Source organism: Ipomoea nil, unplaced genomic scaffold (genome assembly GCF_001879475.1).
Source record: "Ipomoea nil cultivar Tokyo-kokei standard unplaced genomic scaffold, Asagao_1.1 scaffold0761, whole genome shotgun sequence".
NCBI lineage: Eukaryota > Viridiplantae > Streptophyta > Magnoliopsida > Solanales > Convolvulaceae > Ipomoea > Ipomoea nil.
This window is the reverse complement of record NW_017617189.1, coordinates 831,941-856,392: the sequence shown is the minus strand read 5'-3', so window position 1 is coordinate 856,392 and position 24,452 is coordinate 831,941. Positions and strand designations below refer to the sequence as shown.

The window sequence follows — 24,452 nt, the reverse complement described above, 5'->3', positions numbered from 1 at the left end:
ATTAAGACCAATCTATGAATTCAAAAAAATAATAATAATTATCAAGTATAAAAAAAAAAAAACAATATGGGGTGGTGTTCATAATGGTGCGGTATGATGTGTAGGGGTTAAGGGTGGTAGGATAGGGGCCGGGGTTGGTAATCGACTCTTCCGGCTAGCGCATGACTAACAAGGTTAGTTATATGTTGGTAATCGACCCTTCCGGCTAGAGAATGACTGACAAGGTTAGCTATATGTTGGTAATCGACCCTTTCGGCTAGAGCATGACTGACAAGGTTAGCTATATGTTGGTAATCGACCCTTCCGATTAGCGCATGACTAACATGGTTAGCTATGTTGGTAATCGACCCTTCCGGCTAGCGCATGACTAACAAAGTTAGCTATATGTTGGTAATCGACCCTTCCGGCATGCCTGGGACACGTTGAGAATGGATATGAAAGAGTAGTTGATCGATGCCGTACAGTTAGCTATATCCTATTTCTTTTGCCGCGATCTTAATTAGCTCTATGTTCATAATTACCAAACTGAGTTAATTACCAAAATGGTCCTTTGACTATAGCGAAATAACCAATTTGGTCCTTGACTATTTTTTAAAACCAATTAAGTCCCTCAACTTTAAAAATTTTAACCAATTTGGTCTTCCATTTGTTTGACCGTTAGTCAACCGTTAACTTGGGACTAAATTAGTAATTTTGCTATAGTCAAGGGACCATTTTAATAATTAACTTTAGGGGAAGGCAATTCAGTTTAGTTTTCTCGAATCGAACCGTACTGAACCAATTGGTTCGGTAATATAACAAACAACTGAATGGTATTGGATTCTATAGCTATGAATCAATTCAGAAATTATGAATCTGCAGTATAGAAATTATAAATTTACTGTATAGAAATTATTAATCTATACAACTGTATTTAAATTAGAAATATACTATATAGAAATTATGAATCTACATTATAGAAATCTATGAATCTCGTGTTCTGTACCTATATTTCCAATATTATTTTAATTAACCGGATATAACGACCAGGGTAATTAAACTAATACGGAATATTTTATTATGAAATTTCCCTCTAAGTGAAAATAAAATTTCCCTCTAAGACAAAATTTCCCTCTAAAACAAAATTGGGAATTAAATTTTTGTCCCTCGATCAAATCAGACAACGTAACTCGTCCAGAACGCAACTCGATCAGAGAACCCCTTACTCCGCCGACCGCCACTCTCGGCAGTGAGAGGTTCCGCCGACCGCAGTCAGAGTGCTCTACGCAGTCGCCGTCGACAACACAGAAGCTCTCCGCAGTCGCCGTCGACAACACAGAAGGAGTACGGGGAGAGTGAGAATCGAGGTGGCTTTGAGACAAAGGAGCTGTTTCCGTTGAGCGGGGGAGAGGCGGCGTTGTTCAACCAGCAGCAGCAACAATGGTTGGATCTCTTGGCCAATTATGGCATTGTGGCGGATCCGAGGATTATGATTTTGCCGCCTCAGAGGCCGCAGGTGAAGAAGAGTAGAAGAGGACCGAGGTCCCGCAGCTCTCAGTACCGTGGAGTCACATTCTACCGAAGAACGGGGAGATGGGAATCTCACATTTGGTAAGTTCACACTATTATATGATAGACGATAGACGATATCTATGTTTCGGATATGTTCTTCGATGCTTTTGTCAAATTTGCACAATATAATTAGACATAATCTGTGGATAATGCATGGGGAATGCTTAGCTAACACCAACTAATCGCTGTTGGAAATCGATACTTGCTATACTTGGGTTCATATTTATCCCTCAATGGGAATAATACTGTATTGAGAGTTTAGAGGAATCTCAAACAGTTGTTTGCAATACTGAACAATCTCTGATTAACATAATTCATCACCGATGTCCATAACACATTTGTTTAAGTATTGATGATCAGGTAATATCACTGCGTAATTTTGGTCATAGCTATATGCAGTAAGAAACATAGTAGATGATTTATCTCATTACCCATCACAAATTGTTCGATACTAATGTCAATTCTGATGGCTTTGTTTTTGTTTACAGGGACTGTGGGAAACAAGTTTACTTGGGTAAGCGAATGTTTTTAGTACATGTTATATTGATATATTGAAACATTACTGATATATTTTTGATGATCTATTCTTACTTTGGAATCTAAATTTGTTCATAGGAGGATTTGATACTGCCCATGCTGCTGCTAGGTAATGAATATCTTAAGCTGGGTTCTGCTTTATACTGGTCTTCTGGTTCAAATTTGCTGAGTTTATAGTAATGGAAGGATGGAATTAACTTGAAGAACCTCTACTAATATCAGGGCATATGATCGTGCTGCAATTAAGTTTCGTGGACTAGATGCTAATATTAATTTTAATGTCACCGATTATGAAGAAGATCTCCAGCAGGTTGGGTAGTATTATTAGTATTCATGGTGGTTCTGATATCCCATCACATTATCATTGTAAATTTTGTGAATACTATGCAAATGAAGAACTTAACAAAGGAAGAGTTTGTGCACATTCTCCGTCGTCAGAGCACTGGGTTTTCTAGAGGGAGTTCAAAGTATAGGGGAGTTACCCTACACAAATGTGGACGATGGGAAGCTCGAATGGGGCAATTTCTTGGCAAGAAGTAAGATTCTATTAGCTTCATTGTTGGTTAAAATGGATATCCATTTACATTATATAGCATTGTTAATAAACTGAGGAGTACATGTTCATATTGGTTAGCATATAAGATTTGGATGCAGGTATATCTACCTTGGACTGTTTGACAGTGAGATAGAAGCTGCAAGGTCCTATTATCATAAGTTCACTGTTTTCTCCTATATGTAATATAATCCAGCCTCAACATAACATTTCTTAAACTTAGTTGACTTGGAATTTGGTTTTGATTTTGATCAGGGCATAGGATAAGGCCGCCATAAAATTAAGTGGGAGGGAAGCTGTGACGAATTTTGAACTAAGCGCATATGAACAAGAGTTGACTTCTGAAGTTGATACTGGAGGTAAAGGTTCTTTACAACATCCCTCATTGGTAATCCTTGTTGAACATGTCCATTAATAGGACCCTGGCATTTCATGCAGGTGGCAGCCAAGATTTGGATTTGCATTTGGGCATTGCTCCTACTAGTTTTGTAGATGGCATGGGAACCCTCCAGTTGCAAAGTGGTTTAGCCAGTCCAAAGCATTGGGGAGTGGGGGTAAGTTGAAGGGCTTTGATTTAAAACTTTATCTCATTCTATGCAACTCTTTTCATATTTCTGCTCTTTTCCTTTCCATCTTAATTTTTTAATTGGTTTGTATTAGATAGTGCATTGAAACACTAAATTCTTCTCTGTGTTGTAACCGGTTTAAATTGTCCTCCTTCGTATGCAGACCTCTGCTTCAAATACAGTGGAATCTGAACTACTACCACGTGGCTTTGAATTGCTTTCTGAGCATCCTCCTATCTGCAATGGAGTAAATACTCAATTCTTTCCCATTTACAAGGTATCCCACTATCCTCTTGTCTAGCATGGTTTGAAGCATACTACAAGATTTCCATACATTTGTCTGTCATTATTTTTTACTCTCTAGACAATTCATTCTTTTCTTGCTCCTCCTGCTAATGTTCTAGGCCTACACTACTTTGAAATCTTTAAAGGAGTTAGTAACACCTGAACTCTGTGCAAAAATCATTTGAATGTATACATATTGAACCAATTGTTTAGTGAGTTATTTCCTTTCACCTCTGTGCGAAAATCATACTGGTCCCAATGAACTCTCTCTTATGGGCAAATATCTTATCTATGGCAGCTATTGTTACTTGTGATTTACGGATATTAAGTCACTTGAAAGAAAATTTGGTCTTTTAGTCACCATTGGTCAATTTGCCACTTAATGCAGGGAACAGCAATAGGGAAGGGCATGGAAATTAATTCCTCACCAAACTGGGCTCAAGCTTATGGTGGGACTCCTCCAGCAACACTCTTCTCTACTGCAGCATCATTAGGATTCGCTAACGCAACCTTTACTTCTTCCCCGGCTGCTCCTCGGCTACCTCATTTCTCTAGTGGAATGTTACCTTACCATCATTCTTCACCTCCTATTCCAACTATGAACAACACTGCTCACTTTTGCTGCCGGAGCTGAAGTCAACAGGTAGTCGGTTACTGCCGTCAATTCTTTCCTCCCTTAGTACTCTGAAATTAGGTAAGAGCAAAATGAACAATGACTGTTTTGGTAAGCACAAACAAACCGGGTTTTGGTTTCTAACTACGCATACAAGGCCATGTGCTGCTCTTCTCTGTTTTGAGTGATTTGTAAGACTGCATACAATAGCTTTAATAGTGTAAAAGCTCAAGGTTTTAGACTACATCAGAATGGTATGATAGGGTGCCACTGGTGCTCAAATTCATTTTTGCCTTTACATTTCTGCCTGCTGCACTAAACTCCGAAATGTTAATTCTGTGGCTTTTTCCCCTTTAATATGAAAGTATGAAACTGTCCAATTTTATTCTTGAAGTGCCTTGTTAATATTTCATTGCCGTATTTTATTTTACCTAACTTTTTATTGTTTGGACTAAGGCTCTCCACGTCGCCCCCTACTTTGGAAATGGTTAATTATAGTTTTTGTATTTTCCCATTTAACAACATCGGTTTCAACAACATTGAATTGACAACGGGTCAAAATCCGTTGTCTTTGGAAGAAACAACAACGGTTTAAAACCGTTGTCTATGTTCGTGACTTTTAACAACACCGGTTTTAACAACACTTAATAGACAACGGTTTAAAAACCGTTGTAGTTTCTAGAAAAGACAACGGTTATTAACCGTTGTCTATGTGCGTGACATACAACAACACCGGCTTCAACAACACTTAATAGACAACGGTTAAAAAACCGTTATTGTTTCTAGAAAAGACAACAGTTATTAACCGTTGTCTATGTGCGTGACTTACAACAACACCAGTTTCAACAACACTTAATAGACAACGGTTGAAAAACCGTTGTTGTTTCTAGAAAAGACAACGGTTATTAACCGTTGTCTATGTGCGTGACATACAACAACACCGGCTTCAACAACACTTAATAGACAACGGTTAAAAAACCGTTGTTGTTTCTAGAAAAGACAACGGTTATTAACCGTTGTCTATGTGCGTGACTTACAACAACACCGGCTTCAACAACACTTAATAGACAACAGTTAAAAAACCGTTGTTGTTTCTAGAAAAGACAACGGTTAAAAAACCGTTGTCTATGCGCGAGACTTACAACAACACCGGCTTCAACAACAGAAATTATACCCCTACGACAACGGTTATTAACCGTTGTCTATGTGCATTTTTCTTGTAGTGTTACGAGTAAAATAGCATAGGTTCTCAAATACTAAAAGGTATATCTTGAGAAATCTTGACAGAATTTGATCACACAATTACTTAGGAAAATTAGTTCTATCCCGGTGGTAAATAAATTTTAGGTAGCCATAAATCTTACCTCTAGAAGCCCATAATACCTAAACAACTTAGGATTGAAGACCCTTGATTGCTAATTCCTAATCAATTGGTGACCTGATGATGAGGCTAAAATTTTTAATTACTTTGGGAAGGTAGGGGTGGTAACAGGGAGGTCATGCGAGGGGGAAGTGTAGAATTAGGGCTATCTCAGGATATGTGTATATAAGAGTGATATAATTTATACGGAATGATATTTCAGGGTTAGGACATGCTAAGTGCAAACTCATAGATGCATATAAGATTATTATTGCTAGGGTACATGTGTATGTTTTTGAGACTAGGGATATTATTGTATATAATATGACTGTAACAATTTATATGAATAGGTATGTATAAGGGATGATGTTCTATAGGCTCACAAGTCTATATGTGTACATATATATAAGCATATATGGATGTACCGTGTATGACGCAACCATGGAGGATTTTAGATTTTAGGCAAGGTGACTAGGGTTAGGGTGTAATACTAATGAAAAATAATAATAATAATAATAATAATAATAATAATAATAATAATAATAATAATAATAATAATAATAATAATTATAATAATAATAATAATAATAATAATAATAATAATAATTTGCGTGTAAGTGTAGCATACAAATGTAATTGGGGTTCACTACATACTTTAGGAACGTGTATATATATATATATATATATATATATATATATATATATATATATATATATATATATATATATATATATATATATATGATAGAAGTTTAGGGGAACATATTGAAAATAGTAGTGATATACCTATTTATATATAAATGTTTGTTTAGGGGGTCCTTATCTTAGTGGTCAAGGGTTCTAAACAAGGCATTGGAAGCTTGTGGTCTATTATGCAACATGGACCAAAGTCTAGAGGGATAGCTTTAAGATAGTTTGGGGTTTGCAATATAATTTTTCCAAGGATAATTTCTAGATGACCGGTGGTTTAGGTTCCTCGGGTTTCTCCCGGTCTCATTCAGATTGCCTTTCGGGTCAAAACTTAATACGCAATGTACCCGAGGATTTAGATTTCTAGAAGTAGAATTAGTCCCTATAATTTCTATGTAATAAACAAATCAATTAGGAAGATAATTCGACTTTCATGTTCAAGCATTAGATTGTTATTTACATGTTAAACACATAAGAAGTATCAAGGAAGACATACAAATGCACAATGGATCAATAAAACGAGAAGTCAAGAAAAGATATCGTACCAGTGGGCACGAGGTGGGCGGTCGACCGCCTGTCAAGTCCCCATTGGAACGTGGCAGTGGGCACGTGGTGGGTGGTCGATTTCCTGCCAAGGCCCCACTGGAGCGTGACTGTGAAGAAGGAATCACTTCGGGAAAGTCCCGAGAATGCACATATTTAAGTTCAAATAATTCCATGCTTATATGAACAATAAAAGGGATTTAAATGCATGGAAAATCTTAGGAAATCACATTATAATGATACTAACAAGGGACACGGGAGACATTCAATGAGATATCATAAGGATCACACACCCCATTCCCCCCCTTCTTAGCTAGAGCTACATTCCCACAATTTTCTCCATGCAAACTTATGTAAGTACTTATCAAGCTATTATTAGTTTAATTATCAAAGTAGTTGGTCAATTATAATTAAGGAAAGTGAGCTATTATATGCCGAATAAAATTACCAATTACAAGTTCCAAAATATCAAATAACAAATATCCAAATAACGCACGTTTGATCAAATAGTTTAAGCAACAATATGTGATTGCTGTAATTTGGGGCAAACAAATTATACCCGTAGTATTCGGGTTGTCGAACCACAGAGAGGTGGTGTACTAATCACTAGCTACTAGGTTACTCATATGAAACTAGTCCGAACAAAACTTGAAGGTTGATTGATTGCATAAAATAACAAGCAGAATAAAATAAGTTGCAGGGTTTTGTAGACAATAGAGCAAAATAGGATTCTTGGGATCACAATGTTTAATCACCTAGTGCCAATTAACGTTTGTAATATTTGGTTTGGAATTAAGATTTGTACAGGAATGCAAAGTGGAATCGAATTACTCCCGTAATCTCTATTCCTAGTGAATTTCCACTCCCATGGCTTAAACACCCAATAAGATCAAAGATCAGCATTCAATTATTCCTAATTACTACCATCTCCCGATGAGCAATAATCTAGAATAAACTTCCCCTAATAAGTTCCCCTTTCCCAAGGACCAACCATTAGGTGCAATCGTGTGTGCCCTAATTTATGCCCCAACTCCCATTGGTGACACAAACATGACTGTGAAGCTAGTAATTTAGGCCTTTAACTATCAACAACAACAGATTAAAACAAGATTGCAACACAAATCATAAAACCAAACATAAATATATTAAGAAATTAACGAACTAGGCACATAGGTTCATAAACAAATTCACCCAAAAATCCCTAAGGAATTTAGCCGAGCATGGCTAAATTATACATAGCAAATATGAATAAAGGATTACAAATCATCAGAAGAGTACAAGAATTAACCAAGCGATTCTCCCAAATCTCCCTGGCTTCCTCCTTGCTTCCAAAGACGACTTGAGCCTCTTGATTTCTCTCTTTCTTGTCTACAAAGAACTCTCAAAATCTCCCGGTGTCTGTTATTAGGGTTGAGGAAGGAGGGATTTTATAGTGGGTACAAAGTTGAGATGAAATAGGAATCTTGTACCAAATTGGACTCAAATTCTAATTCCTATATTTAAATAAAGAAATTGTCGTCTTTAATGATATTTAGAATTTGGAAGATTCCTTGAATTGCTAACTTTTAATATGGAGATATGAGCCTTGAAATCCGCGCAATTGATATTAGGAAAAGAGATCTCGCGCTTGTATTGAATTTTGCCCAGCTGCGCCACTTTAAGCGTCTGTTTTTTTATCCGCGCCACTTTAGGCGTCTGTTTTTATCCCAGAAACAGACGCATATTCGACGCGTCGAGACTTCCTGTGCGCGAATTGATTAGATACTGGAAAATTTCGACGTGTCGAGCCCTTGGCTCGACGCGTCGAATCCACTGGGCCCCGAACTCATCCAAAATTGCTCCAAACTCATCCTTGAACTCCCCTTGGTCATATCTTTGACCTAAAATGGTTCAAAAACACTAACAAACACCGTAAAATATTCAAAACAAGTGCGAACCATAATTAAATGATAATAGCAAGGAAAACATGTATTAAATAAGCAAAATTAAAGAGCTTAATTACTGTGATGATTCAAAATAACCATAAAAATAAGCACAAATGTGATAACATCACCCCCTCACACTTAAGCTTTTGCTTGTCCTCAAGCAAAACTAAGGAATAAAATCACAAGTCAAAACGTACAAATTACTCATGCTCTCTCTTGCACAACCTTTCAAACCACCAACCCACTTGCTACAAAACAACAAGCTTCAAGAATCAAATTAGTTTGGCACATAAAAGACCCATTTCCAAGCCAATAACCAAGCACCAAGAATTTAAAGCATGTGAGGATCAAATGTGCACAAATACTCAGTTGAGATTATGCAAGATATGGTTCATGAATGAGATCCCTTAGGCTTGCCTTTCATACTCCCCTAGATCAAATCTAAGAATGCATGCTAAGATCAAATAGGACTTTATTTAGCTTGTAATGGGGCTACGGGTGACAGCTAACAAAGAAGTGGTATGGAAAAATTAATCAAAAAGAGAGAATGTCACAATTTATCTAAACTTTTCAAAATTTGGAAGAGATGAGATATTCATAATTCCAAGGAGCAAATTTCTTTTAAGAACTTAGCAACTTTTTGGTAAAGTGGGGATCCAAACTCAAAAACTTTCAATCTTTTTTTTTTTTCTCATTCTTTTCTTTGTCTTTGGACTTCTTTTGGATATAGCAAGATAATTTTAATCCAAACTTTCATGACCTCCACACTTGAACATTTGTAACACTAGCTGCTTTTTTTTTTTTTTCTTTCGTAGCACAACTCCATAAAACTCTTCTTACGGAAAAGATAAAGATAAAAGTTTCATTCTCTCAAGGGTGGAAGGGAAATATTTGGCCACGGGCTAAGGGTTATAATAATGGGGTAAATCAAAGAAAAATAATCCCGGAGAGGGGATAAGTGCTTAGCACTTATTTAAACAAACAAAAGGCACAATGGGGACACGAAGGATAAAAATATATATAGGGACAGGTTTAAAGGCTATGGTTAAACAAAAATGGCCTAAATCACTTCAAAACATGCAAAACTTAGACATCACTTAGGGAGTAATGAGGCAAGTTCTAGCAAAACACCCATGACCGGAATCTCACATAAGCCTTCACTAGCAATGCAAAACACAAGATCAAGAACTAATCCAATTATTAAGTGGTTAACAAAGCTATTGGCAAGAGAATAGATCAAATATGTGTTACACCTCAAATCATCCATCACAAATTGAGATGCAGCAAGCACCACTAAAACAAACCACAAACCAACAAGAGAGAATAATTGTAACTGCATGCTAAGACAAGTAGCTTATTCACCAAAAATAGCATATGAGTCATCCAAGCAAAAGCAAAAATTTTAAAAATTTTGAAAATATCCCCAAATTAATGATTCCTCCCCCTCACACTTAAAACTTTGCATCGTCCCTGATGCAAAATAAAAGAAAAGTAGAACAAGAGAAAAGAGAAAACTAATAATCACGAACTAGAAAGCAATAAATATGAAATAAATAAAAGATAACATGGGGTGCCTCCCATGAAGCGCTAAGTTTAACGTCGCTAGCTCGACCTAACCTGGTTATGGAGTGCTCATCCTGGTTGATCCGCGAGTTTGATCGCATCACCCCATAGACTCTTCAAATGCAAATACTCATCATGTGTCACCTTGAGAGTAGGGTCGATGTGCAAAATTGACTTGCATTCAATGATTTTTGGCTCATCAAGAACATTAAATTCCACTTTTTCCTCCCCAAAGTCAAAAATCATGGACCCTTTCCTTGCATCAATCATTGCTCCAATAGTGGCTAGGAAGGGTCTCCCCAAAATGAGTGGAACGTCTAGGTTCCTTCGGACATCTATTACAATAAAATCACAAGGCACAAAATACTTGTCCACACGAACTGGGACATCTTCAAGAATTCCAATAGGCTTTACGATGGATCTATCCGCCATTTCTAAGGTGAATTGGATTGGTTTTGGTTCTCCCAACCCTAACCCTTGACAAAGCGTAAGAGGCATAACACTCACACTGGCTCCTAAATCACAAAGGGATCCCTTTAACGGTCGGCCTCCAATCACACAAGGAATTGTGAACTTCCCCGGATCTCTATGCTTAGGCATATTCCTCCCAATTCCCGGGGTCAACGCTTGATACTCTTGTGCCACAGCTACCATCTCTCGTTCCCCATATTTCTTTTTCTTAGCTAGAATCTCTTTCAAAAATTTTCCATAAGAGGGAACTTGTGAAAGCAAATCAAGTAAGGGAACTGAAACTTTCAAACTCTCAACAATCTCCAAAAACTTTTTCCACCTACTTTCTTTTGTTGTTTCACGATTTTGAGGAAAAGGCAATGGGGGTACGTACCTTCTCACAGGTTTCTCTACTTCTTTTTGAACTTGTGGATTATTTTGCACAGCAATTGGCTCATCTTCTATACCACCAAGTATCTCTTCAATCTTCTCCTCAACTGTCTTTTTAGGAATTGATGCTTTGATTGGAAGGGGTGGCTCTTCAAGTATTTTGCCACTCCTTGTGACAATTGCATTTACATGCTCCCTTGGATTTTCAGGCATAGCTGGCAACTTCCCTGTGACTTTAGTACTTGATAAAGAAGGTTGATTTGCTAATTGCCTTTCAACCATATTTTGGCGAGCTTCCATTTTATCCATCCTTTCTGTAATCTCTAACTGACCTTTAATCAATTTTTCCAACAAAACTTCCGTATTCGATTGTGGTGGGGCCTCTGAAACGGGAAATTTAGATTGAACTTGAGTACCTTGATAACCCAGAGGACCTCTATTAACAAAGTGTTGAGGGTTGGCAGCTCCCACTGGGTTGCTCCATGAAAAACCGGGATGGTTCCTTGAATTATTAGGATGGTAGGTCCCTTGAGGTTGGTAAGACTGTTGATGAGGCCTATTATATCCCAACATATTAACTTGCTCCATAGAGGTTTGGGAATTGAACTCGTCGATACAATCCCCTGAATTGTGATTTTGGCTGGTGATTTGGGCAAGTTTTTGAACCAAGGAGACCACATTATCCAACTTTGTTGACAAATCGGCTAACTGCCCCGCATCATGAATTCCTCCTACAAGCTTTTGTGCAGACCTCTCCGTGTACCAAGTAGATCCATTCATAGCAATTTTCTCCAATAGTTCCTCGGCTTGTGTTGGCTCTAGAATCGTGAACGAACCACCCGAAGAAGCATCCACCAAAATCCTAGAATTATCCAGCAATCCTTCATAGAAAGACATCATCAAATCCCAACTCTGAAATCCATGGTGTGGACATTGCCTCTTCAATTCCTTAAATCTCTCCCAAGACTTAGTGAGGGACTCGGTTGCCAGTTGCTTAAAGTTTTGAATTGCCCTTCTCATCCTTTGAGTTTTGGAGATAGGATAGAACTTCTTCAAAAATTCTCCATGTAATTTGTCCCAAGTGTCAAAATGGTTATCTGGATGTGAGGATAACCAATCTTCAGCCCTGTCCTTCAGTGTAAAGGGAAAAAGCCTAAGTCTGACGGCATCTTGAGTGACTCCATTTATCTTGAAAGTGCCACAAAGTCGTAGGAACTTGGTGGCGTGAGCATTGGGATCTTCCGTGGGCATCCCTCCAAATCGATCTGCCGCAGCCATGCTGAGTATGGCCGGATTGATCGCAAAGTTATTGGCCTCCACATTTGGAATATTGATGCTACCATGCTCCTCAACATCCGGAGCAAGGTAGTCAGACATTGATCTCCCTCCAGCTTAGTTTTCTTGTACCTGTGCCATCCTAGTTTGTTTCTTAAGAAACTTGGCTCTTTTCTCAATCTCAAGATTCAAAGGTAATAATCCTTCTTTCCCACGGGATCGTGTATGCATAAAAAGCCAAGTTCTTAGATTCAAAGCAAAATCACACTCAAGAACAAGGAACTTGTTATGGATTAGCAAATAAAATAAATAAATAAATAAATAAATAAATAAATAAATAAATAAATAAATGAACTAGACTCCTAAAGTAAGACTTTCACTAATGTCAGTACGTAACGCCACCTCCCCGGCAACGGCGCCAATTTGATTGCTGTAATTTGGGGCAAACAAATTATACCCGGAGTATTCGGGTTGTCGAACCACAGAGAGGTGGTGTACTAATCACTAGCTACTAGGTTACTCATATGAAACTAGTCCGAACAAAACCTGAAGGTTGATTGATTGCATAAAATAACAAGCAGAATAAAATAAGTTGCAGGGTTTTGTAGACAATAGAGCAAAATAGGATTCTTGGGATCACAATGTTTAATCACCTAGTGCCAATTAACGTTTGTAATATTTGGTTTGGAATTAAGATTTGTATGGGAATGCAAAGTGGAATCGAATTACTCCCGTAATCTCTATTCCTAGTGAATTTCCACTCCCATGGCTTAAACACCCAATAAGATCAAAGATCAGCATTCAATTATTCCTAATTACTACCATCTCCCGATGAGCAATAATCTAGAATAAACTTCCCCTAATAAGTTCCCCTTTCCCAAGGACCAACCATTAGGTGCAATCGTGTGTGCCCTAATTTATGCCCCAACTCCCATTGGTGACACAAACATGACTGTGAAGCTAGTAATTTAGGCCTTTAACTACCAACAACAATAGATTAAAACAAGATTGCAACACAAATCATAAAACCAAACATAAATATATTAAGAAATTAACGAACTAGGCACATAGGTTCATAAACAAATTCACCCAAAAATCCCTAAGGAATTTAGCCGAGCATGGCTAAATTATACATAGCAAATATGAATAAAGGATTACAAATCATCAGAAGAGTACAAGAATTAACCAAGCGATTCTCCCAAATCTCCTTGGCTTCCTCCTAGCTTGCAAAGACGACTTGAGCCTCTTGATTTCTCTCTTTCTTGTCTACAAAGAACTCTCAAAATCTCCCGGTGTCTGTTATTAGGGTTGAGGAAGGAGGGATTTTATAGTGGGTACAAAGTTGAGATGAAATAGGAATCTTGTACCAAATTGGACTCAAATTCTAATTCCTATATTTAAATAAAGAAATTGTCGTCTTTAATGATATTTAGAATTTGGAAGATTCCTTGAATTGCTAACTTTTAATATGGAGATATGAGCCTTGAAATCCGCGCAATTGATATTAGGAAAAGAGATCTCGCGCTTGTATTGAATTTTGCCCAGCTGCGCCACTTTAAGCGTCTGTTTTTATCCCAGAAACAGACGCATATTCGACGCGTCGAGACTTCCTGTGCGCGAATTGATTAGCTACTGGAAAATTTCGACGTGGGCTCGACGCGTCGAATCCACTGGGCCCCGAACTCATCCAAAATTGCTCCAAACTCATCCTTGAACTCCCCTTGGTCATATCTTTGACCTAAAATGGTTCAAAAACACTAACAAACACCGTAAAATATTCAAAACAAGTGCGAACCATAATTAAATGATAATAGCAAGGAAAACATGTATTAAATAAGCAAAATTAAAGAGCTTAATTAGTGTGATGATTCAAAATAACCATAAAAACAAGCACAGATGTGATAACATCAATATGCAATTCCTGACTCGGACTATAAACAAATCAATTAGGAACATAATCCAACTTTCAAGTTTAAGCAAATAAACAAGTATGGTATTTAAACAAAAATCGATAGTTTATCAAGTTTTAGTATGTCAAAGTTAATTGTTAGTACTGAAAGAGTGATATGCAACAGGGCAGGTAATAGTATGCAAGGATGTCACAACTTTTAGGGCAAGTATAAGGAATGAAGAACAAGTATGTGAGAAAAAGCGATAAACTCACAATCTCACCGCGCGTCCTAAGATTCCTATATCCTAAGTTCCTAAACACCTGCAGTTTGAGCTTAACATTCTAGAGTTCAAGCCTAATGTCTTAAAGTCTTATCCTAAAGGCATTATCTTAGGGTCGAACTTAGACTCTGATACCATCTGTAACACCCCAGATTTTTGAAACTTTTAAAACTTATATAATAAAGGTAATCTCTTATTAAATCCCAAAACAGATCATACTAATCATAAGTGTTTGGGGTGTTATGCCACATCTGAGCTGGAGAACTCAGATGCACAGGCTAAACTATCTAATTATCCTCAAACAACGTCATTACATCATTATGGCACGCAGGCCGAATAGGAAACTAACTATCTAAGCCTCGGGTCCTCTAGCGCGCTCCGGAGCTAATCATCTGTGCCTGAAAGCCAAATATATATGTTCAGCGAATGATGCTGGTAACCCACTCTAACGCGTTAAAATACAATATAGGTAAATATATATACATAGATATAGTAAAACCATTTTGAAGCAGGAAGGAATGTACTTAGGAGACTCTAGCTTTAAAATCAAGATTAGACTCGACAGATAGGGATAAACACATTCAACACTAATAACGGATTATATAGCGACAACATCATATAAACAGGTCACAATTCACTTTCATGTCATTCACATCATCATTCAATCAATATCCTTGTCACACAAGCACACTTTGGTGGCGCCACGGGACAAATTGCATGCCCCAAACATGAGGGTTAGCGCATATAACGCTAACACAGCCTCGCAGCACCCTACCTCATACCGCAGCATGAAGGAATTAACCGCAGCCAATTGGATAGACAGTCGATAGATTCAACGGCGGACCACAGCCCTACACACCGCTGACGCGTTCTGTCGGTAGACTGTGATCCTCTTTTGGGGACTGCGACCCTACACACCGCTTAACGAGCTCAGTCGGTGGGTCGTAGCTGATCATAGCTGGTGCCCGGCGGGCAGTCGTCTGCCCGCCGGCTACCCGCTGCCGGCGGCGTTAAATCGGGCAGCGGGTAGGTGGCGGGTCCCCCTACCCCCCACTGACTCTTTTCCAAAATATAAGTCCTGGGACCCTTCGTGGAACCCAAAACCCTACTTAGACACTTTTAAATGCAAATGACGACACCACGTAGACAATTAATCGGATCAAAAGCAAGAATCACATAGAACACAACCTATCATGACTTCTAAACATAATCAACACCCGAACATGTGAATTCCCACCCAAATATACCAAGAATATCCCAATACGAAATTCACGTTTCAACCTAGGGCTCTAATCATATTTAAATCATCAAGATCATAGTTCATCTTTAATATCAAGAAACATCCAGATTTATCAAGAACATCACACAATCATCAAGATCCTCATATCATCATCAAGATCATCAAGATCACACATAAAATCATCTCATCAATCATCAAGATCATATCATAATTATCATGGAAGATTTTACCAAGATACAATCATATAAAAGGAGCCAAAGAAGAAGATTATAGCAAGGAAAATAGGTTTTGTTGAGACATGGGTTACCTCTTAGCCTTAATTAATCCTCCCTTGGCTATTAAGGTTCTTCCCTAAAATTTCCATCCGATTGATCTCCCTAGGCTTGGTGGTGGGGAACCCCTTGGGAATACTTTTGTGTAATATAACTATGGTGGTAATGGTTCTAATGCTTTCTAATCCCCTATTTAGAGCATCAGGAATCCTAATCATAATCTGAATAATAAAGGCCTACTTTCTTCATTCCTAATAGATAATTAGGTCTAGGACTCCTAATTAGAATCTGATTAGCAAAAGGTTTACTCTCTTTATTCCTAATAGGCTTAAGACTCTAGTTTAGGCAAGGGTCCACAATCCATGGTGGACCACATTAATTAATAAAAGGGAATCCTAGCCAAATTAAATCCTTTTTAATTATTATTAATGGGATTAATTAAACAATTAATCCGGGATTGAAGGCCGTAACACGGGGTGACATGAAACAGAGACCTGACTTGGAAACCCCGGGAGAACACTTGAGATTTGAGAGGAACTTGAGAGATTTTTTGATGGTGATATGTATGGTGGTGGTCGAAAATGAGGGGGTTTGTGGGGTTTAAATAGAGTGTTGAGGGAGTGAGGGGGGAGAGAGAAGGGGGGGAAAAGGGTTGACCAAATTTTGAAATTCAAAAAGGAGGTTGGGAAGAGAGAGAGTTGATAGTGATGGGAGGAAAATTTGGTGGGATTTAATGTGGGAGGTTTTCCAAGACTTTTATAGGGAAATGTTACACTTTTGTAGGGATTCTAGTTCATCTGAAGAGAATTTTGCGGAGGAAGAATTTTATCTGCGATATAATTCTTGAATGGGGTCGGCTAAAGTTTTGAGCTCGGGATTTTTCCACCTGGGGCTCGGGTCGGCGCACGGATAATCTCATTCGTTGACTTCCACTCGCAACGAAGAGAGTGGGGGACTCATGACGGATATATTATACACACGACCCGACCCGGGGTAGCAACGCTGACCCGGAGCACCACATTGGAGCCCAAAAGCACCCCGGCCCACGGCACCTCGGAGGTGCCCCGACCCGAGTCGAGTGATGTTGGGCTCGGGTCGGGTAGTTCGACCCTACCCGAGCTCGAGCCATTACGAGCTCGGGTAGGGGATCTTGGCACTACCCAGGCTCGGGGACCCGACCCGACCCGGGTCCCCGGCCAAAGGGTGATCTAACCGCCCCCCTGTTTAGGGGGAGCGGTTGGGGAGGGGGGGGGGGTTTGTTGCGTATAAAAACCCCCCACCTCACCTTGTTAGGACACCTACTCCATGTTCTACACATTTTGTCTTACTAAATCTTTGTAATAGCCAATTCACGGCATTTAATATAATATACGGTCTCTATGGCCTTTACGACGTCGTCTCGTATTATTTATTTATTAATTATATTACGTTCTTATCCGGATTTATTGATTCGGGTCCACCCCGCGCTAATTAAATCCATCAATCACATTCTATATCAAAAAAGTTTTATGTTTCAACTTTCTTTTTCTTAACTTTCATATAAAAAACACCGATTTTGAATGAAATAATTGAGAATTTTTTAAAATCAATACTTCGTAATGTTATTTCGTTAATTCGGAACCTGAAAAAAATTAAAACATTCGAATGAAAAATAAAAAGAAAAACAATATATATATATATATATATATATATATATATATATATATATATATATATATATATATATGTTTGTGTTTGTGTGTGTGTGTGTAACAAGGCATTTTAAATGACTTGTTATGTGGTAACTTAAAACATACCTGGTGCTATTTTCAAAGTATAACAAGGCATATCAAAGTACTTGTTATGTTGGACATTGAAAATTGAATTCAATACCGTGTGTGCGCAGAGTATGGAATCTTGCAGCCTGCGAGTAAGGAAACTTTAGTCTAGTCTAACTGTGTTATGGCTCAGCTTTTCTCAGCAAACCTTTGAACACATCTCTAGATTCGATAAATCTTTGGATACACTATACACTACAGATTTGTTCAATCTTTGAGAACAGACACCACGGTTTATTAAATCTTCAAATCAAAATGATAATTGGGAGGCCGAAAATGTTACTTGGTCTGTGTACAACGAAATGCTTCAGCTATGTTTTATTCTATATATACCTCTGCCCGTTTTCACAACCATTGCTCATTCCTTCGATTTCCTCCTCACAAATTTGTTCGAATATTTCTCATTTCGTAAAAGTTTAACTCAACTCTTTGCATATAAAAAATGGATCTATTCGACGATTTTGAAATACTAGATTCAATAACTCCTCAGTACTGTCACTGGCTAGAGTATGTCGCAATAAGCATTGCGGGAAGAAAAAATGTGTTTGCACGTGTAGACACCAAACCCACAACAATACTTACTTATCTTATCCAACTTAAGGATGGGGTTGATATCTACTAATGCTGGTTGTACCCGTTCCCGATCGAATGCCTTTTTCAAATAAGGAAGATGCACAACGATATGCTATGCTCATATTTGAACGTCTACGACAAATTAATTATTCTTCACGTAAGTAATTTCGTATTTGTCAACTTATTCATGTCGAACTAAATACGCATTTGTTCTCTCACAATCATTTTCATTTTTTATTTTGTTACTAGCTTGCAACAATCAAATACATATCCCTGATAATAGTCAATGCGCTATTACGTGATTCACTATTCATGTTGCATCTGATCTACATATGGTAATTTAATTTTAATCTTATATATTAAAATGTTATAATACATTCACCATTCTTACATTTACTATAATTTTGTTAATAGAGAATTCACAATTGTATGCATCGCCATCTAATGCGACATTTGACGAAAAAAGTAATTTTGTGGCATTATAGCAAATGGATAGAAGTTTACGTCGAAGATATGCACTTTACCATGGAAATTACTAATTTTATCGTGGAAAATAATTTATTTCCTGGAGACATTGTGCTATTTCGACATACAAGTTTCTTCATTTTTTAAACTTACTTCTATACCTATGACTCTTACACTCTGAAGAGGGAATTTAATCAATATGGCATGGGGAGAAATGCTTGCCGTTTTGATCAAGGTAACAATACACTTATACTGCATAAATTATATATTATATTTTTCTTTCTACGTATAGTAATACTAATTGGTTTATATATTAGTGTTTATCAATGTCAACGCCCGATCTGCAATACGACCAACATATCGGTTTCATCAACTAGAGCAATGTAGATCTTTGTATACAAATTTCGGTACATTTTTTGCGGTAAGAAAAGAATATACATCAATGCATCCTTCAATCAATGCCATTACTTGCTAACATCCTCTTACTGAATTCTAGCGTGAACGATTGAGTGAATTCCTCCGCGACTCCGTCAAAGTGGATGGGCCACTGAAATTCATAGTTAGAGATAGGTACCTAGAACTCTACTTCAACTACACATTAATATCCTACGACGAACAGTGGGAGCAAATATATGCTCATTTTCACTTACAAAGATGTGACCATGTTGTATGCTTCAATGTCGAGCAAAACGTCATACTCATCCTACCTATTGCTATATTGTGTAACATTGAGAAGATTTATCCGTGGTCATTCACATATTGTATATGTTCCTAATTGGAATCCAATATGAATTTCCTTCTCCCTCAGGGTAATGACTCATGATGTATCGGTTCATATTTGGATGGTGTTCCGATGGCCGGAGACAGCGATTATTTCAGTTGAGACATTATTAGCACCGGTGGGTAATATCAATTCATACATTGTTGGTGTTCCGATCCGGTGGAGACAATCGCAGAGGAGACATTATTGGCACCACCGGCGGGCGGGGTATACATGTGACACCCCAAAAATCCACACTCCAATCCATGAATTAATTGAGTAATTAATTCTAATTCTTTTGAGGAATTGATTCCTAAAATCCTGATTTTTAATACTCAAGGACTAGTATTTGACTAGTCAATCTTTAAGTTGTGTTGTACCGTGTGCTTAGAGAGGAGTTCCCTTGTTCCTTACACTTTCTAAGGGTTAGTAAGGGTAGCCTTGTCTTTTCACCAAGAGTTAGTATTGTATCCCAACCTAGAAGACTTCTTCATTTCATTCCTTACAATTCCTAGAAAATATCTCTACCTTCTCTCTAGAATAGAAGTGTAGCTTATTCTCCAAGCCAAGTTGAGACCCTTGTCAACATTCAAAGTTTTGCTTCCAAGATTCAACCTTTCACCTATTTGGGCATCTAGGAGGGTAAGATCTAAGCTTGTCTAGTCTTTTTGGTTCCATCTTAGTTGTCTTTTTCTTAAAGGTAGGATCTTTATGATCTTTTGGTTTGATCTTGAAGTGGGTTTGAGAAGTGAGCCTAGTGGAGAGCTTGTTGTGATGTAAAGAGAAGTCTTTTGGTCTTCAAGAGGTAACCCATGCTCTACAAAACCTATTTTGCTTACCTATATGTGATTTCTTGGCTTCTACTTGTTCTTTGCTATGAAATGTGAGGGTTTTATGCATTTATCTTGTGATATTGCATATCTAGAGCTTGTGTTTAGGGTTCCTTTGTGCCATTGCTTGGCATTTTCCATGGTTCAAGTCATTTTGTTGTGTTTGGTGAGATTTGGCATGTTTTGGACTTGAATTTGTGTTTGGAGAAGAAAATCCCCGAAGGGATTTGTTGTGGAACAGGGATGTTCCCGCGGGCGGAACGGCAGGCGGGGCACCACCCGCCGGCCTACCCGCGGGTACATAGGCCTGTGGGGATGTGTTCCCGCGGGCGGGACCACGGGTGGGGCACTACCCGTGGGTCCACCCGTGGGGAACACGGTTGTGTTCGTTCGGGATTTGTTCCCCGTGATTTGTTTGTCTCGGTATTTGGTCTTTTGGCTTCCCGTTATTCTTTTGTGGAACTACTTGAGTGTCTTCTTCATGTTTCGTACGTCTAGAACTATATGGTAGGTATCCATGTAGGACTTTGGTGTCTTGAATCGTGCTAAGTGTTCAACATTGTGTTTCGTTGGACCAAGAGGTGTCTTGTGTGTTCCTCGGAACTATCTTGAGTTTCTCCATTGTTAAGCATGCTAGTTTATTGTCTTAATGCTAGCGTGTGTGTGGTTTGTACCTTCCGTTTGGTTGATGATAACTTGTGTTATTCATCGTTGTTGTCGTTGGGCTGTGACTCGTTCCTTGATTGAGTATGTTTCATACCTTCGTTGTAATCCGTTGTTTGACTCTCGTGTGAGTGGTGGTGCGTGTGTGGCTTTGCCTGGATTGCACGATTAGTGGTATGGGACACTAGTCACCAAGGTATTGAAGCGGTCCTCGTGGTGGCCGTGACGTGATTATGGAGTTATGGCCTGAGTGATGGGTCCACATTTATTGGGGGATAACATGTGTTATCCGGGCATGTGTTGCCGTGATTGGTGGTGGTTCGTTGGTGGTTATAGGTGGGGGACGACGGTCCCGGCGGAATAAGGTTGGACTTGGCTGTACAGGGGATCCTGGAGGTAATGGTTGGAAAGAAGGTACAAGGTTGGGGGTAGCCATAAGGTTGGAACAGGGCATAAGGAAGGCATACCAACTCGTGATGGGTGATGTTGCGAGGGCTTGTAAAGCCGGCGTTGTGTGATCTTCTCTCGTGACGTATGTAGTCACGGAGGCTTGTGCTGTTTTGGCATGTGTTGCCGTTGGGTGAGTCTTTATCCTTGTGTGTGGTTAACCTTTGTGGTTTGGGATGTGTTCCCGTGTGGTCTTGAGAGTGATGAGTCTTGTGTTGACTGGTGATCTTGGCTTTTGACTTATATATATGTATTCCGTTTCGAAAATGGTTTTTATATCTTATATCTACCTATTTATGATACTTAACGGTATTGGTGGGTTACCAGCATTATTCGCTGACCGGGCGTCGTCCCAATGTTTATCTTTGTATCTTTCAGGTGGTGTTTAGACGAGAGCGATGTCTAGAACCTGGTAGCTTAGCACCTTTGTGTTTTTGTGGCCTGTGCGCCAATGTTTTTAGACTGTTTTAGATTGATGTATTGGGATAGTATTATACACTTGCAGATTGTTGCCTTAGCGTTACCTAGTGTGGTATACGTGGCATAACACCCCGTTTTGGATTTCTTTTATCCAGTTTCTGTTTATCTTCCGCTGTGCTAGTTTTGTTGTTAATCTGCTTGTGTTAGGGCTTCAATTGGGCCTTGTTTTTGGGGGGTGTTACAATACAGATGGTGGCTCCTACATCAGTTGTGGTGTTCCGAAGAGACTTTGCCAGAACCGGGTTCGTTTATGGATTTTAAGGCTCATATATAGAGCTGTGAAAATTAAAGGATTATTTTTTATGACCGCAATCTAAGAAGGTGATTGATTGTATTATTTGTATGGCTACTCGTCTGTTCAATGGTAAGTAACGAATTGAATTGAATGTCCACATATATATATATATATATATATATATATATATATATATATATATATATATCCAATACGTGTTTCATTTAGTGTATGTCATAGATCTTAAAGTGAGGCCGGCTTACATGTGCATCATGTTAAAATTGACTCCCTCATCTCCTCAGCAAGCTAAGCTAATTAAGGTTATTGCAAGAATTCATGCCTGCTAGTATAGGTTATATCTTTAATTTGTCCTTTCCCGTATCACCTCATCCAACGTGATGAATTGAAGCGATATCCAAGTGTGTCCGGCCTCTTCCATCTTTATTTGATATTAATTAATAATGTTTATTTCTAGATAGATATATGTCATGGTACCTTTGAATGATCCTAGCAAACAGCTAAGCAGCTGACTACAGAGGCCAGGGTTTGAACCAAAATTTTGATTTCCAAGCTAAGTGGGTCGGGGTGGGAGGACTAGTTGAGCAACACATAACTTTAAGTCAGAAAATGCAGTCCAACTCAGAAATTTTGAATGAAAGAACACCTTCTTTTTTTTTTTTTTTGCAAACTTACCCAATCAGCTAGGTTTTGCTGTTTTGCAGGTCTTTCAGTGTTCACAGCTCGATGGCCTGGCCTGTACGTTATGAAATCAAGTAGAACGACTCCAAAGATGCATAGTTGTTGCTGTATTTCCTCCCCCACAGCCCACCCGTGAGCTTGGCAAGACCATAGTCAAATAGTTTAGGATAAAAATCTTCATCCAATTAGATGTTTGTGAATTTCAAATCACGATAGATCATAGGAGGCCGTTGGATTTTAATTTTCATGTAGATATATATTCAAGCCCTTGAGCTATTTTCATTCTGGTCACCCAACCTAATGGCTTTTTGTCATCTTCAAGGTCTGCATTTGTTAATGAAACAAGTATATTAAGTACTCAATTAGTTAATATATAGGTAAAAAAAATAATACTCATTACCGAGCAAATGTTCTATAAGAGAATGTAACCCATAAAACAAGGGATGAACACAGGAGGTTCAAGGAGTAGGATGAGCAAATAATATTTCATGTAAAAATTTACCCGCTCCTCCTAGGTAACATCATGCTTTTTTTAGGTGTGCAAAAAAGATCTTATATGCTATACAATTCAACATGCCTTAAAAAGACTCTTGTATATATAGTGGTGCAAATCCCTTCTTTTTTTCAATGGGGGACAAAAGTTACTTTTAAGTTTTTCCAACTTCATTTTTCAACTCAAATGTGTCTACATTGAAAACCAATTTCTCATTCACCCATTATTCGTTTGAGCGTACAATATATCAATATATTCGTCTCACTATGAAGAATCTAAATCCATGTTGACCCTACCCAAATCAGAAGCAGATCCCACTTATATTTGTACCACAAAATAGCCACTTACAATGCTATTTTATGCTATTTTTTCTAACAGGTGTTTCGATGGAGACATCAATCAAAGAGGGTGTTCCAATGGAGACATTATTGGAACCACCGGCTGGGGATACAGATATGGATGGTTGCTCCTACATCAATTGTGGTGTTCCGGTAGAGACTTCGCCGGAACTGGGTTCGTTTATGGATTTTAATGAATTAATATGGGATATAAGGAGACTAGGATGTAACTATATTGATTAGATTTTGATGCGTGAGACAGTCAAGGAAAAATTTTATTCCTTTCCTTTTTTCTTACTCTTCCATATATCTCATTTCACATGTAGTATTTTATTCACAAGTCAAATTAACTCTTTCGTTTTTGTTTATTTTCTTTAGTTTTTTAAATATTATTTTTAAATTTAATTTTTTGTATTTAATAATACTTTTCCTGTAATTTTTAAATATATATAAATTTTACGGAGTATATACCAATACTAAACTTAATATTATGAAAGTTGAATTAAAAATAACTATAATCAATCCTTGTTAAGACACATACAATGAGATTGAGGGAGTATAAAGTAGTAGATCTCTACATGATATAATTTTTGGGGGGTTAGATGAAAATGAAGAAGAGGGAGGGACGGTCCACCAGAAGTAGGACATTGAAGATGTCCGTTTGGAA

At 38.1% G+C, this 24,452-nt stretch overlaps 1 pseudogene; it reads left to right on the top strand.

Annotated features, from left to right (window-relative positions):
- The first annotated feature begins 212 nt into the window (after window positions 1-212).
- Window positions 213-4,498, top strand: LOC109176836 (annotated as a pseudogene).
- The last annotated feature ends 19,954 nt before the right edge of the window (window positions 4,499-24,452 follow it).